The following is a 17,769-nucleotide window of genomic DNA, read 5'->3' on the forward strand; positions in this document are numbered from 1 at the left end:
GGTGTCTCCATTCTGAGAAAGCTAACTTTATGGCTAGCAACTCCCTGTCCCCGATGGAATAATTCCTCTATGCCGGTGTGAAGGTCTTGGAGAAGAAGAAGCAAGGATGCTTCCGACTTTAAGCATCCTTTTAGAAAAGGACTGCTCCAGCACCAACGGATGAGGCATCCACCTCCATTATAAATGGCTTATCTACATCGGGGCGATGTAGAATGGGAGCGCCAGGGAAGTGTGACTTAACCGAGAGGAAGGCCTTGGAGACATCCTCCAACTACAACTTGGGATTTGCTCCCTTCTTGGTGAGGGCAACCAAGGGAGCTACCAAAGTTGAGAAGTGTGGGATGAACTGACGATAGTAATTAATGAACCCCATAAAGCACTGCACCGCTTTAAGTGAATGGGGTTCCTGCCAGTCCATCACAGCCTGTGGCTTGGCAGGATCCATAGCCAAACCCTGGGCAGAGATGATATAACCAAGGAAAAGAAAGGACTCCTGATCAAACACACACTTCTCCAACTTGGCGTAGAGGGAGTTTGCCCGTAAGAGGTCGAAGACTTTGCGAACATCTCTCCGATGGGAGTCAATATCTGGAGAGTAGATGAGAATATCATCCAGATAGACTACGACCGAGGTGGTGAGCATATCCCGGAAGATGTAATTCACAAAGTCTTGGAAAACAGCTGTGGCATTACAGAGCCCGAAGGGCATCACCAGATATTCATAGTGCCCATCCCTGGTGTTAAAAGCCATCTTCCATTCGTCCCCCTCACGGATGCGAATCAGGTTGTAAGCACCCTGCAGATCTAATTTTGTAAATACCCTTGGTCCCCGTAGCCTATCAAAAAGCTCAGATATCAGGGGTAATGGGTACTTGTTCTTAACGGTGATGGCGTTACGACCCCTGTAGTCTATGCATGGACGTAAGTCTCCACTCTTCTTCTGAACAAAGAAGAACCCAGCCCCGTCAGGTGACACTGACTTTCTAATGAATCCTCTTGCCAGATTCTTTTGGATGTCCTGAGACATTGCCTCCGTCTCCGGGAGAGATAACGGATAGACTCGACGCCGGGGAGGCTCAGCACCAAGCAAGAGGTCAATAGGACAGTCATAGGGGCGGTGAGGCAAAAGGGTCTCCGCAGCCCTTTTGGAGAACACGTCCGCATAGGGCCAATAGTGTTTGGGGAGAGAGGAAAGATCTGCGGGTACCTCTGTTGTAGCAACCTGAACGCACTCCCTCTGACATCTACCCTCACAGGATTTACTCCATCCCAAAATTCTCCCTGAGGACAACTCTATATGAGGAGAATGATAGCATAGCTATGGTATCCCCAACAGGACTTCATCAATTCCCTCAGGAATGACTAATAGAGAGATAATCTCCTGATGTGATGGAGACACAGATAGAGTGAAAGGAATGGTTTGGTGGGTAATCTGTGAGGGTAGTGTCGACCCATTTACCACTCAAATGGTTACAGGTTTGGCGAGCATCACCATGGGTATTGCGTGACGGTGGGCGAAAGCAGATGACATATAACCCTCCGCCCCAGAGTCCATGCATAGCTCTATCATAAGAGTGGATGGGCCTATGGTAATTGTCCCCTTGAAGGACAACTTCGAGGCAAACGTCGCCGTGTCTAGTGTACCTCCTCCAACTGCCACTAGACGCTGACGTTTCCCCGACCGCTGAGGACACTTGGAGGCAAGATGTCCTAACTGCCAGCAAACATGACAGACCTTAAGTGCACGAGCGGACTGGGACTTGGATCCCGCTCGTGTCACCTCTATGGCCTCATGTGACTCGGACGCCTGTAATGGAGATTTCAAAGGTCTGGCGAAGGTGGGAGCCAGCCGAAACCTCTGCCTACACTGTGCTCGCTCCAACCTTCGCTCGTGAAAACAAAGGTCTATGCCAGTTGATACAGCTATGAGCTCCTCCAGTGTGGCGGGAATCTCCCTAGTGGCCAAAGCGTCCTTCACATGGTCAGCCAGCCCCCTCCAAAATACAGGAATGAGGGTTTTATCTGACTATTCCAACTCAGACGCTAATGTCCGGAAGTGGACGGCAAAATGTCTAACCATGGTTGAACCCTGAGTCAAAGCCAGCAGTTGGAGCGCTGTATCATGAATGACTTGAGGTCCCACAAAGACCTGTTTCAGAGTGTCCAGAAACTGAGGAACACTCCGCACCACATGATCGTTGCGCTCCCACAGCGGCGTAGCCCACTCCAAAGCTCTGTCCGACAGGAGAGAGATTATAAATCCCACTTTTGCCCACTCTGTGGGAAAACGTGCAGCCAGGAGCTCGAGGTGTATACCACACTGGTTCACAAAACCCCTACAGGACTTAATGTCCCCAGAGTATTTCTCAGGCAATGGGAGGTGAGATAAAGTCAGAACAGAGGTGGCAGTGGGTAAAGCTGCTGCAGCCACGCTAGCAGCCTGAACAGCTATTGCTGAGGTTGCACGCTCAAGAGACACCAACCGGCCCTCCAGCAGCTGGATGTACCCCTGCAATCGCTGTTCATCCACCATTACTTAGCCAGATCCTGGCGCTAGTATACTGTTAGGGTTGGCAGAACGCACCGAATATATTTATTAATGAGATAGGTGCGTTCGCAATCCGGGATCCAGCGTGCAGGAAAGAACCTGCTGCTAAGTAAGGCAGTGAAGTAAATTAGAATAAACAAACTCTGTTACTTCACAGAGCCCGTAGTAAAGAGAACGCTGTGCCCTGTTTAGCTCACAGGTAACACAGCTACTGAGTAGAGCCGACAGTGGTCATGCAGTCCCAACCAAACACGCTGCTCCTCTCCGGTGGAGCCGGAATTCTAATGGCTATTAGCCAGCCCTGAATTCACTCCTGAGAAACTCTTCGCCGGAGGTGCCAGCATTCTAGGGGCTTATTTCAGCCGGGTCCCTGACTGCATACACACAAAAACTCCTCACCGGAGGTGCCAGTATTCTAGGGGCTTATTTCAGCCGGGTCCCTGACCACACACACGACCACACTGCCGCTGAGCTCATACATATTTGATACTAGCGCATGGCCGTGCGGTCATGATAAACTTTTATAGTTGTAGCACCTACAGGACCTTCCAAGAAGAACCAATGGAAGTTGCTGCAGTACCTGAGCATGTGACCCTAGATCTCCACTGAGAGATCTTGCCCTGGGCATGCTCAGTGTGTGCAAAGCAGGACTTAGTCCTAGTACCTACAAGACCTTCCAAGAAGGACCAATGGAAGTTGCTGCAGTACCTGAGCATGTGACCCTAGATCTCCACTGAGAGATCTTGCCCTGGGCATGCTCAGTGTGTGCAAAGCAGGACTTAGTCCTAGTACCTACAAGACCTTCCAAGAAGGACCAATGGAAGTTGCTGCAGTACCTGAGCATGTGACCCTAGATCTCCACTGAGAGATCTTGCCCTGGGCATGCTCAGTGTGTGCAAAGCAGGACTTAGTCCCAGAAAAGCCTGCTCGCCGCAGAACAGTGCAGGGTACAATAGTAAAGCCTGGAGAGGCAGCAGTAACCCTTCGCACAGTATCAAATTCAGTGAGATGCTGGGACCGACGTCTACGCTGTGCAGGTTCCATTGCGGCCAATGCAGAATGGGAGACCGCAGCAGACATGGTTCGAGATTCCCCCTGTGCAGCGGCGGGAACTCGACTCCTAACATGTTGTGAGGTGCACATTTCTACTGACTGATTGCCTCAGTGCATGGACAATGCGGTCTTTGGAGGGCTGGGATGGCTTTTCTCACAAAGAAGTATCGAATGGGTAGGTCATAGCGTGGTACTGCGTAGGCCATCCAGGCTTTGAAAGCTTTGCTTTCAACCAACCGGTAGAGCATCATCTCTAACAAGATTAGTATAGCAATGTGGGCGTTCAAACCCTGTGTACGTGGATGAGAGGATGAGTACTCTCTTTTCCTAACGAGAGTCTCTTGTAGGGTGAGCTGGACTGGAGATGTGCATATGGTGGAACTAGCGGTGGTGGTGGTGGACATGGCGGATTGAGAGAGGGTTGATGATGGTATTCTCGATGTTGGCCTACATACAGTGTTTCCTACCAATAACCTTGTGATTCCCTGACTGCTTTGGCCTTGCGACGATACCTCCACATTTGCTGCTGGGGGTGTCCTAACCGGTGGGCTTACAGTGAGGGAAGCAATGTAGCGTTGCTGACTACCTTCATTCTGAGCAGGTGCACCAACGGTACGGGACGTTTGGTAGTTAGTCCAGGCTTGCAAGTGCATGCTGGTTAAATGTCTAAGCATCCACGTTGTATTTAAATTTTGAAGATCCTTCCCTCTGCTAAAGGTCTTTGAGCATTTCTTACAGATAACTTTTGACTAGTGTTGAGCATTCCGATACCGCAAGTATCGGGTATCGGCCGATACTTGCGGTATCGGAATTCCGATACCGAGATCCGATATTTTTGTGATATCGGGTATCGGTATCGGAAGTGTAAAATAAAGAATTAAAATAAAAAATATTGTTATATTCACCTCTCCGGCGGCCCCTGGACATCAGCGGGAGGATCCGGCGTCCGGCACGGCTTCTTTCTTCAAAATGCGCGCCTTCAGGACCTGTGGAATGACGTCCCGGCTTCTGATTGGTCGCGTGCCGCCCATGTGACCGCCACGCGACCAATCAGAAGCCGCGACGTCATTCCTCAGCTAAAGTCCTAGAATGAGCGCCTTCTAGGACCTGAGGAATGACGTCGCGGCTTCTGATTGGTCGCGTGGCGGTCACATGGGCGGCACGCGACCAATCAGAAGCCGGGACGTCATTCCACAGGTCCTGAAGGCGCGCATTTTGAAGAAAGAAGCCGTGCCGGACGCCGGATCCTCCCGCTGATGTCCAGGGGCCGCCGGAGAGGTGAATATAACAATATTTTTTATTTTAATTCTTTATTTTACACTTTAATATGGATCCCAGGGCCTGAAGGAGAGTTTCCTCTCCTTCAGACCCTGGGATCCATGAGGATACATTCCGATACTTGATGTCCCATTGACTTGTATTGGTATCGGATATCGGTATCGGCGATATCCGATATTTTTCGGGTATCGGCCGATACTATCCGATACCGATACTTTCAAGTATCGGACGGTATCGCTCAACACTACTTTTGACTGATCATTCGGATCTTGGTTAAAAAATTGCCACACTGCACTCTTCCTACTATGAAATACCTTTTCAGGCATTGTACGCTGTGCTACTTTCACCGGATGGCCACGCTGTCCTAAAACTGTTTTTGTTTTTAACAAACGTTTTTAGCCTGATACGGGCCTGCCAGATGACAGCTGTTGCGATGTAGATGGCTGCAGCGGATCATCCTCCTCCGCTTCAGAGCTACTGGCAGCGGCACCCTCTTCCCCCAATGGCTGCCAATCTGGATCAACAACTGGGTCATCTATCACCTCCTCTTCAATGTCATGTGCACCTTCTTCTGTGTCACCGTGTATGGTGCTATAGCATTTGGGATGGCGCACTATAGTCTCATCAGGGTCAGATTCTGGCTCAGTACACTGCGAGGGCAATGTAGTGATCTGAGTCAATGGAACAGCATTATAATCTAGCTGTGGCTGTGCATCAGTGCACTCCATGTCCAATTCATCTTGTAATGGGCAGTTAACAATTTCCCATTCTAACCCAGTGTTGCCTGACGCATCCTTCACTTTTGGTTTGGGTGAAGGACACCGTTTTCCTACTCCCAGATAAAGGAGCCTTCGAGGCCTTGTGTAGCCAGATGATGACACTGGCTCAACACCTCCAGCCTTAGGTGCTATTGTGCTTTGGCCACTAGGGTTGAGTGAAACGGGTCGGCCACTTTCAGAAGTCGCCGACTTTTGGCAAAGTCGGGTTTCATGAAACGCGACCCGACCCCTGTGTGGGGTCGGCCATGAAGTCGGCGATCTTCTGAATGTGGAATCGGAATTCCGATACCGATTCCCGATATGTTTAAGATATCGGGAATTGGTATCGGAATTCAGATTTAAGTGTAAAATAAAGAATAAAAATAAAAAATATCGCTATACTTACCCTCTGATGCGCCCTGGTACTAACTGGGAACCTTCCTTCCTTCGAATCAGCGCTTCCAGGACCTTCGGTGACGTCGCGGTGACGTCACGGCTTCTGATTGGTCGCGCGGCGGTCACGTGGGCGGTCGCGCGGCCAATCACAAGCCGCGACGTCACCGCGACGTCACCGAAGGTCCTGGAAGCGCTGATTCGAAGGAAGGAAGGTTCCCGGTTAGTACCAGGGCGCGTCAGAGGGTAAGTATAGCGATATTTTTTATTTTTATTCTTTATTTTACACTTAAATATGGATCGCAGGGCCTGAAGGAGAGTTTCCGCTCCTTCAGACCCTGGGAACCATTGGAAACCCAATGCACTGCATTGGGTTTCGAGTTTCGGCCGACCCCGACTTTTTTATAGGATCGGCCGATTTCACTCGACCCGACTTTTGAAAAAGTCGGGTTTCATGAAACCCGACCCGTTCCTATAAAAGTAAAGGTCGCTCAACCCTATTGGCCACTACCACCAGATGCACTACCACCACCATCAGTACCAGCAGGCAACCACCGCCCAGGGCCTCTTCCACGAGACTTCCTCATTTTTTGGAAAATCTAACCAAAATAACAACCGTTATATGGTACTGTAAAACAAGGTAGAAGGTGTATATAAACTTGTTGATAATTTGAATCTCCCTTTTTTTGGGGGGGAGACTGACCCAATACTCAGGCCCAGTGTTTAAAACAACGCAATGTGAGTGCCAGAAAGTGGCTGGCTGACATACACCAAACTAACAGGACTGCAGCAGATCCACTTTGTGAGAATTTGAAACTCCCTTTTTTGGGGGGGGAGACTGACCCAAAAATCAGGCCCAGTGTTTAAAACAATGCAATCTAAGTGGCAGAAAGTAGTTGGAAGATACAGTTAGGTCCATATATATTTGGACAGAGACAACATTTTTCTAATTTTGGTTATGGACATTACCACAATGAATGTTAAACAAAACAATTCAGATGCAGTTGAAGTTCGGACTTTCAGCTTTCATTTGAGGGTATCCACATTAAAATTCGATGAAGAATTTATGAGTTTCAGCTCCTTAACATGTGCCACCCTGTTTTTAAAGGGACCATAAGTTATTGGACAGATTCAATAATTTTAAATAAAATGTTCATTTTTAGTACTTGGTTGAAAACCCTTTGTTGGCAATGACTGCCTGAAGTCTTGAACTTATGGACATCACCAGACGCTGTGTTTCCTCCTTTTTGATGCTCTGCCAGGCCTTCACTGCGGTGGTTTTCAGTTGCTGTTTGTTTGTGGGCCTTTCTGTCTGAAGTTCAGGTTTTAACAAGTGAAATGCATGCTCAATTGGGTTGAGATCAGGTGACTGACTTGGCCATTCAAGAATATTCCACTTCTTTGCTTTAATAAACTCCTGGGTTGCTTTTGCTTTATGTTTTGGGTCATTGTCCATCTGTAGTATGAAACGACAACCAATCAGTTTGGCTGCATTTGGCGGGATCTGAGCACACAGTATGTCTCTGAATGCCTCAGAATTCATCCGGCTGCTTCTGTCCTGTGTCACATCATCAATAAACACTAGTGACCCAGTGCCACTGGCAGCTATGCATGCCCAAGCCATCACACTGCCTCCGCCGTGTTTTACAGATGATGTGGTATGCTTTGGATCATGAGCTGTACCACGCCTTCACCATACTTTTCTCTTTCCATCATTCTGGTAGAGGTTGATCTTGGTTTCATCTCTCCAAAGAATGTTCTTCCAGAATTGTGCTGGCTTTTTTAGATATTTTTTAGCAAAGTCCAGTCTACCCTTTTTATTCTTGATGCTTATGAGTGGTTTGCACCGTGCAGTGAACCCTCTGTATTTACCTTCATGCAGTCTTCTCTTTATGGTAGATTTGGATATTGATACGCCGACCTCCTGGAGAGTGTTGTTCACTTGGTTGGCTGTTGTGAAGGGGTTTCTCTTCACCATGGATATTATTCTGAGATCATCCACCACTGATGTCTTCCGTGGGCGCCCAGGTCTCTTTGCATTGATGAGTTCACCAGTGCTTTCTTTCTTTCTCAGGATGTACCAAATTGTAGATTTTGCCACTCCTAATATTGTAGCATTTTCTCAGATGGTTTTTTTTCTGTTTTTGCAGTTTAGGATGGCTTGTTTCACCTGCATGGAGAGCTCCTTTGGCCACATGTTTACTTCACTGCAAAACCTTCCAAATGCAAGCACCACACCTCAAATCAACTCCAGGCCTTTTATCTGCTTAATTAAGAATGACGTAACAAAGGAATTGCCCACACCTGTCCATGAAATAGCCTTGAAGTCAATTGTCCAATTACTTTTGGTCCCTTTAAAAACAGGGTGTCACATGTTAAGGAGCTGAAACTCCTAAACCCTTCTTTCAATTTTAATGTGGATACCCTCAAATAAAAGCTGAAAGTCTGAACTTCAACTGCATCTGAATTGTTTCGTTTAAAATTCATTGTGGTAATGGCTATAACCAAAATTAGAAAAATGTCGTCTCTGTCCAAATATATATGGCCCTAACTGTATATGAAAAAATACAAGGACTGTAATACAATTTCAATCTCCCTACAATGATCTCAGAAAAAGTATGGCAGCAGTAAAAAGGACTGCTGCACATAAAAGTGTGGACAAATAAACAAGATAACTGTGCAGAAAGGAGCAACAGGATTTTTTCTTTTAAAAAAGCAGTTGGTTTGCACAGCGGCTATCAGGGAGCCTTATAAGGCAGCCTAATAAGCTACAGAGCTGATGCACAAAAATATAGCCTCCACTGTCCCTGCAAACAAATGGTGGTGTTGGACAGTGGAAATCCCTACAGCACAAGCAATTGGGGGTTAATCTTCCCTCCCTAACTATATCCCTTCTTCTGATGAAGCTGCGGCAACCTCTCCCTATGCTAAGATCAGCAGAAGTAAGATGGCGGTCGGCGTGCACACCCATTTATAGCCCCTGTGACTCCGCAGAAAGCAAGCCAATCACTTTCATGCCATTCTCTAAGAAAGTGGGGACCGAGACCTAAGTCATCACGCTGCCCACACTCTGCATCCTCCTTCATTGGCTGAAAAATGGCGCTGAAAGCATCATACGAAACGTGACTTTGGCGCGAAGATCGCCGACCTCATGGCTGATCCCACATTAGGATCGGGTTGGGTTTCATGAATCCCGACTTTGCTGAAAGTCGGCGATTTTTGAATTTGTCCGATCCATTTCGCTCAACCCTATGGAAAAATACATGTCCACACAATTTCACTTACTAACAGATGGGTCTTCCCATTTAACTCCTGTGTCTCCAAATTGGACACATGGTTTGAGCTTTCCCTTTATGCCTTATAGGTGCTGGCCTGCCTTGTGGCAAGTGTATTGTCATAATATGTATTTAGCACAGCAGGGGGTGTTATCACAGACAGGCACATCCGCCTGTCCACATCCAACATGGGGAAACTAACATTACTTAAAATGAACCAAGAGTTGAACATACAGGACTTGTTCAAACTTTTGTTTGACTAGACAAATATATCAGCCACATCCAGCCAGTCTTCAACTCTGTTTGCCATTTTTTTTATTTTTTGAGCTTTCTCCCCAGTTAGAAAACCCCCCAAAAACTGTTGGCTACCTCCTCCTTCGCTTTGTCCACCTATACCACCATATCCACCTCCTCATCCACTTGTATCTGTTCCTCCTTCTTCAAAATTTGTATATTTTATTCATAATCTGCATAGTGTAGGGACTAGAGTTGAGCGACCTTGACCTTTTTAGAGTCGAGCCGGGTTTTGCGAAACCCGACTATGTCCAAAGTCGGGTCTAGTGAAATCGGCCGATTATGACGTAAAGTCGGGATCGACCGAAACACGAAACCCAATGCAAGTCAATGGGGCAGCATAGTCGGCAGTGAGTGGGGGCCAGGAAAACACCTAGAGTGCCCATTTTAATGTCAAAACCATCCATTCTTCTTAATGAAGCTTGTCAAGCGTAATTTACCTTATAATAATTGGAAGGCATTTGAAATTGGGGGTCATTTGGCTAAAGTTGTGGGGGGTAGGGCTGGTTCAAGTAATTAGTGGGCCCAGGAAATCTGGACCACGTCACGGCAGTGGAGCAGGGAGAGGTAAGTATTTCAACTTTGCAAGTGCTGTGAACCTGAGCAAGCAGGGGGGGCCCACTCGTTGGCATTGGCACTGGCACAGGGCCCCTCAAAGTACAGCGGTGTGTTTGCACGGCGGGGGCGCCTCCCACCGGCAGCAACACTTTTGCGTACTATGAGAGGCCCTGTGCCAGTGACGTCGCCAACTAGTATTCCTCCCCCCACCTGATGAAGGAACCTGCACTTTCATCTGCACCTTCCTCTTTGTCCCCGTGTAAGGTGGTATGGTATGCGGGAAGAGCAACCTGACTTTCAGCAGGGTCACAATGTTGTTGTGTAGCGTGCACGGGGAATGTTGCGTTATGGGTCAATGTACCAGCAGACTCATCTATCACTGGCTGGGCAATGGGCACGATGAAGTGGAAACACAGATATAGGCCCAAAGAAGAAAGTGGGCTAAATGCAGTTCAAAATTGGTAACACAGGAATAACCAGGGGGCATTGCAGTGGAGGACAACTGGAATGAGAGGCTGACACAGAGAGTAGGGCCAAATCAGTAAGTAGTCGAAATGCAGTTCAAAATTGGCAACCGTAGTAAACAGGCGGCACAGCTTTGTTCAGTGGAGGAGAACAGCAAGGAGTGGCAGACACCGATAGTAGGCCCCAAACCAACTAGTACGCCAAATGCAGTTGTTCCATTTAACCACAATTTAATGAGAGCCTGAAGATAGAAGCTCAGGAAAGGCAACCTGGGGAACACCTTGGAGTGTAACACACCATCTCTCTCCACCCCATACCCATTTTGTATGGCCTAATGCAGTGTACTTTTCTACAACTACTAAACGAGAGTCGGAAGACCGAAGCAATGGCAAGGAAACCTGGGGAACACCTTAGAGTGTAACACACCCTCTCTCTACACCCCATACCCAATTTGAAGGTCTAATGCAGTGTAGTTTCCAAGAACTACTAAACGAGAGCCGGAAGATCGAAGCTCAGGAAAGGCAACCTGGGGAACACCTTGGAGTGTAACACACCCTCTCGCTACACCCCATACCCAATTTGAAGGCCTAATGCAGCGTAGTTTCCAACAACTACTAAACGAGAGCCGGAAGATCAAAGCTCAGGAAAGGCAACCTGGGGAACACCTTGGAGTGTAACAAACCCTCTCTCTACACCCCATACCCAATTTGTAGGCCTAATGCAGCGTAGTTTCCGACAACTACTAAACGAGAGCATGAAGATCGAAGCTCAGGAAAGGCAACCTGGGGAACACCTTGGAGTGTAACACACCCTCTCTCTACACCCCATACCCAATTTGTAGGCCTAATGCAGCGTAGTTTCCGACAACTACTAAACGAGAGCCGGAATATCGAAGCTCAGGAAAGGCAACCTGGGGAACACCTTGGAGTGTAACACACCCTCTCTCTACACCCCATACCCAATTTGAAGGCCTAATGCAGTGTAGTTTCCAAGAACTACTAAACGAGAGCCGGAAGATCGAAGCTCAGGAAAGGCAACCTGGGGAACACCTTGGAGTGGAACACACCATCTCTCTACACCCCATACCCAATTTGAAGGCCTAATGCAGCGTAGTTTCCAACAACTACTAAACGAGAGCCGGTAGATCGAAGCTCAGGAAAGGCAACCTGGGGAACACCTTGGAGTGTAACACAACGTCTCTCTACACCACGGAAGGGATGATTCTTAGGAAGGAAGGCTGTTGGAAATAAGCATTGCGCGTCCGAGGGTGATTAGATTCTTATTAGGTATATACTCACCCTCGGACGCGCCCTGCTTCTTTATTTGGAATGAATGTTTATTTGCAATGTGGTGTTGACTTTCTCTATTATTTTGGTAATTAATGATTTTATTATTTTCATTATTTTGCATCTTCTCGGCAATAATATAAAGAAGACGCGACAGGACAACACTCGGTGGATGCCATATGTGTGTTTTCAATTTAAAAAAACTTTCAGTTAACTACTTGCAGGAGAAAGTAATTGTAGCTGGTGGCCATTTTTAGTACTGTACCAGATTTTAGTTGTGTGTTTGTTTTTAATGTTAAAATGTCTGCATTTGATATCTCACCAGTATTTTCTTTTTTATAAGCAAAATACTTATTTTTATATTTTCTGATGTTGGTTCCAGGGGTACACGGGCAGCAGTGACCTGGTCAGTGTAGTAGTAGTTGAAAGAATGGACCGCAGACAGGCATCGAAGGCCTAAAATAAAAAAATTGGGCTGGCTGTAGGCAATTTTAAATTGGTTCCAGGGGTACACGGGCAGCAGTGACCTGGTCAGTGTAGTAGTAGTTGAAAGAATGGACCGCAGACAGGCATCGAAGGCCTAAAATAAAAAAATTGGGCTGGCTGTAGGCAATTTTAAATTGGTTCCAGGGGTACACGGGCAGCAGTGGTGTGGTCAGTGGAGGCCTAGTGGAAGGAGTGACCGCAGACAGGCATCGAAGGCCTAAAATAATAACACATGGCTGTAGGCAATTTTAAATTGGTTCCAGGGGTACACGGGCAGCAGTGACCTGGTCAGTGTAGTAGTAGTTGAAAGAATGGACCGCAGACAGGCATCGAAGGCCTAAAATAAAAAAATTGGGCTGGCTGTAGGCAATTTTAAATTGGTTCCAGGGGTACACGGACAGCAGTGGTGTGGTCAGTGGAGGCCTAGTGGAAGGAGTGACCGCAGACAGGCATCGAAGGCCTAAAATAATAACACATGGCTGTAGGCAATTTTAAATTGGTTCCAGGGGTAGACGGGCAGCAGTGACCTGGTCAGTGTAGTAGTAGTTGAAAGAATGGACCGCAGACAGGCATCGAAGGCCTAAAATAAAAAAATTGGGCTGGCTGTAGGCAATTTTAAATTGGTTCCAGGGGTACACGGGCAGCAGTGACCTGGTCAGTGTAGTAGTAGTTGAAAGAATGGACCGCAGACAGGCATCGAAGGCCTAAAATAAAAAAATTGGGCTGGCTGTAGGCAATTTTAAATTGGTTCCAGGGGTAGACGGGCAGCAGTGACCTGGTCAGTGTAGTAGTAGTTGAAAGAATGGACCGCAGACAGGCATCGAAGGCCTAAAATAAAAAAATTGGGCTGGCTGTAGGCACTTTTAAATTGGTTCCAGGGGTACACGGGCAGCAGTGGTCTGGTCAGTGGAAGTCTAGTGGAAGGAGTGACCGCAGACAGGCTTCGAAGGCCTAACATAACAAAATTGGGCTGGCTGTAGGCACTTTAAATTGGTTCCAGGGGTACATGGGCAGCAGTGTATGGTCAGTGGAAGTCTAGTGGAAGGAGTGACGGCAGACAGTCTTCGAAGGCCTAACATAACAAAATTGGGCTGACTGTAGGCACTTTTAAATTGGTTCCAGGGTAACACGGCCAGCAGTGGCCTGGTCAGTGTAGTAGTTGTAGAAAGAAGGGACCGCAGACAGGCTTCGAAGGCCTAACATAACTAAAATGTCAAAACAATGGTATTGTCAGTGCCAGGCATTGAAGGATGTCAGCGCCTAGACTACACATTGGTGAAGCTGTGAGAGATAATTTTGCTAGTGGTAGAGCACTGTTTGAGCTGGGGGGGGGAACTGTCTTGTGGCCGGCGTTACAGGCACAGGGCCCCTCATATTACAACGGTGTGTCTGACGTTGGGTGCGCACCACCACCGCCAGAGACACTTTATTGTACTATGAGGGACCCAGTGGCAGTGCCGTCGACCAAAAGCGGCCACACCCACCTCTTCAGACAAACAGCACTCTCAAGGGTCCAAGCGCAAAGTGGCGATAGCACGGCCCCGTGTGGGGAGTTTGGCCATTTCGTGAGGTGGAAACATGTCGTATGCTGGACAATCAGGTGAAGAAAATTACGAGATTGGAAAAGTCATTCAGAATAGTCCACAGGCAAGACCTTTTCATAGGAAAGCTAGGTGTCAGCCGGGCAGGGTGGGGCAAAAGATTTTGAAATCCAGTTGTGGTTCATTTTAATGAAGGTTAGATCATCTACATTTTGGGTAGCCAGACGAGTCCTTTTTTCTGTTAGTATTGAACCTGCAGCACTGAATACTCTTTCTGATAGGACACTAGCTGCCGGGCAAGCAAGCTCCTGCAATGCATATTCTGCCAATTCTGGCCAGGTGTCTAATTTGGATGCCCAGTAATCAAATGGGAATGACGGTTGAGGGAGAACGTCGATAAGGGATGAAAAATAGTTTGTAACCATACTGGACAAATGTTGTCTCCTGTCACTTTGAATTGATGCTGCAGTACCTGTCCTGTCTGCGGTCATAGAAAAATCACTCCACAACCTGGTCAGAAAACCCCTCTGGCCAACGCCACTTCTGATTTCTGCCCCTCTAACACCTCTGGTCTGCTGGCCCCTGGAGCTCGTGTGAGAACGATCACGGGCGCTGTGTGCAGGGAATGCCAGAAGCAAACGGTCAACAAGAGTTGATTGTTTTGTTGCTAATATTAGTTCCAAGTTCTCATGTGGCATAATATTTTGCAATTTGCCTTTATAGCGAGGATCAAGGAGGCAGACCAACCAGTAATCGTCATCGTTCATCATTTTTGTAATGCGTGTGTCCCTTTTGAGGATACGCAAGGCATAATCCGCCATGTGGGCCAAAGTTCCCGTTGTCAAATCTGCGGTTGTGCTTGGTTGAGGGGCATTTGCAGGCAAATCTACGTCACTTGTGTCCCTCAAAAAACCAGAACCCGGCCTTGCCACGCCACCAATTTCCCGTGCCCCCGGGAAAGCTTCCTCATTAAAAATATACTCATCCCCATCATCCTCCTCATCCTCCACCTCCTCTTCGCCCGGTACCTCGTCATGTACACTGCCCTGACCAGACAATCGCTGACTGTCATCAAGGCTTTCCTCTTCCTCTGGTGCAGACGCCTGATCCTTTATGTGCGTCAAACTTTGCATCAGCAGACGCATTAGGGGGATGCTCATGCTTATTATGGCGTTGTCTGCACTAACCAGCCGTGTGCATTCCTCAAAACACTGAAGGACTTGACACATGTCTTGAATCTTCGACCACTGCACACCTGACAACTCCATGTCTGCCATCCTACTGCCTGCCCGTGTATGTGTATCCTCCCACAAAAACATAACAGCCCGCCTCTGTTCGCACAGTCTCTGAAGCATGTGCAGTGTTGAGTTCCACCTTGTTGCAACGTCTATGATTAGGCGATGCTGGGGAAGGTTCAAAGAACGCTGATAGGTCTGCATACGGCTGGAGTGTACAGGCGAACGGCGGATATGTGCGCAAAGTCCACGCACTTTGAGGAGCAGGTCGGATAACCCCGGATAACTTTTCAGGAAGCACTGCACCACCAGGTTTAAGGTGTGAGCCAGGCAAGGAATGTGTTTCAGTTGGGAAAGGGAGATGGCAGCCATGAAATTCCTTCCGTTATCACTCACTACCTTGCCTGCCTCAAGATCTACAGTGCCCAGCCACGACTGCGTTTCTTGCTGCAAGAACTCGGACAGAACTTCCGCGGTGTGTCTATTGTCGCCCAAACACTTCATAGCCAATACAGCCTGCTGACGTATGCCAGTAGCTGCCCCATAATGGGAGACCTGGTGTGCAACAGTGGCAGGTGCGGATGGAGTGTTTGTGCGACTGCGGTCTGTGGACGAGCTCTTGCTTCTGCAGGAGGACGAGGAGGAGGAGGAGGAGGAGGAGGGGGTGCGAACGGCTACAGACAACTGTTTACTAGACCGTGGGCTAGGCAGAACTGTCCCAAACTTGCTGTCCCCTGTGGACCCTGAATCCACCACATTTACCCAGTGTGCCGTGATGGACACGTAACGTCCCTGGCCATGCCTACTGGTCCATGCATCTGTTGTCAGGTGCACCTTTGTGCTCACAGATTGCCTGAGTGCATGGACGATGCGCTCTTTAACATGCTGGTGGAGGGCTGGGATGGCTTTTCTGGAAAAAAAGTGTCGACTGGGTAGCTCGTAGCGTGGTACAGCGTAGTCCATCAGGTCTTTGAAAGCTTCGCTTTCAACTAACCGGTAGGGCATCATCTCTAACGAGATTAGTCTAGCTATGTGGGCGTTCAAACCCTGTGTACGCGGATGCGAGGCTAAGTATTTCCTTTTTCTAACCATAGTCTCATGTAGGGTGAGCTGGACTGGAGAGCTGGAGATCGTGGAACTAGCGGGGGTGCCGGTGGACATGGCAGACTGAGAGACGGTGGGAGATGGTATTGTTGCCGCCGGTGCCCTAGATGCAGTGTTTCCTACTACGAAACTGGTGATTCCCTGACCCTGACTGCTTTGGCCTGGCAAAGATACCTGCACAGATACAGCAGGTGGTGCGCTAAATGGTGGTCCTACACTGCCGGAAGGGATGTTGCGTTGATGACTAGCTTCATTGGCCGAGGGTGCAACAACCTTAAGGGACGTTTGGTAGTTAGTCCAAGCTTTCAAATGCATGGTGGTTAAATGTCTATGCATGCAACTAGTATTGAGACTTTTCAGATTCTGACCTCTGCTTAAGGAAGTAGAACATTTTTGACAGATGACTTTGCGCTGATCAATTGGATGTTGTTTAAAAAAATGCCAGACTGCACTCTTTCTAGCATCGGATACCTTTTCAGGCATTGCAGACTGAGCTTTAACCGGATGGCCACGCTGTCCTCCACCAGGTTTTGGCTTTGCCACGCGTTTTGGGCAAGATACGGGCCCGGCAGATGGAACCTGTGGCGATGTTGATGCCTGCTGCGGCCCCTCCTCCTCCTCTGCTTCAGAACTGCTGCCGCCTGCACCCTGTTCCCCCAATGGCTGCCAATCGGGGTCAAGAACTGGGTCATCTAATAACTCTTCTTGTACCTCCTGCGCAACTTCGTCTGTGTCACCGTGTCGTTCGGTGGTATAGCGTTCGTGATGGGGCAACATAGTCTCATCAGGGTCTGATTCTTGATCAGCACCCTGCGAGGGCAATGTTGTGGTCTGAGTCAAAGGACCAGCATAGTAGTCTGGCTGTGGCTGTGCGTCAGTGCACTCCATGTCAGATTCAATTTGTAATGGGCATGGACTGTTAACTGCTTCACTTTCTAAGCCAGGGACGGTATGTGTAAAGAGCTCCATGGAGTAACCCGTTGTGTCGCCTGCTGCATTCTTCTCTGTTGTTGTTTTTGCTGAAGAGGACAAGGAAGTGACTTGTCCCTGACCGTGAACATCCACTAACGACGCGCTGCTTTTACTTTTACCAGTTTCACGAGATGAGGCAAAAGAGCTAGAGGCTGAGTCAGCAAGATAAGCCAAAACTTGCTCTTGCTGCTCCGGCTTTAAAAGCGGTTTTCCTAATCCCAGAAAAGGGAGCGTTCGAGGCCTTGTGTAGCCGGACGACGAACCTGGCTCCACAGCTCCAGACTTAGGTGCAATATTTTTTTCCCCACGACCACCTGATGCTCCACCACTACCACTACCCTCATTACCAGCTGACAATGAACGCCCCCGGCCACGACCTCTTCCACTAGACTTCCTCATTGTTTTAAAAACGTAACCAAACTAACGTTATTTGTTGCAGTCACACAACTTACACGGTGAGCTATAACTTCAGTATGATTTAGCTACCCCTTTACAGGTTGGTGAGACCACAGCGAAAATCAGG

This window comes from Ranitomeya imitator, chromosome 2, assembly GCF_032444005.1.
Source record: "Ranitomeya imitator isolate aRanImi1 chromosome 2, aRanImi1.pri, whole genome shotgun sequence".
Lineage (NCBI taxonomy): Eukaryota > Metazoa > Chordata > Amphibia > Anura > Dendrobatidae > Ranitomeya > Ranitomeya imitator.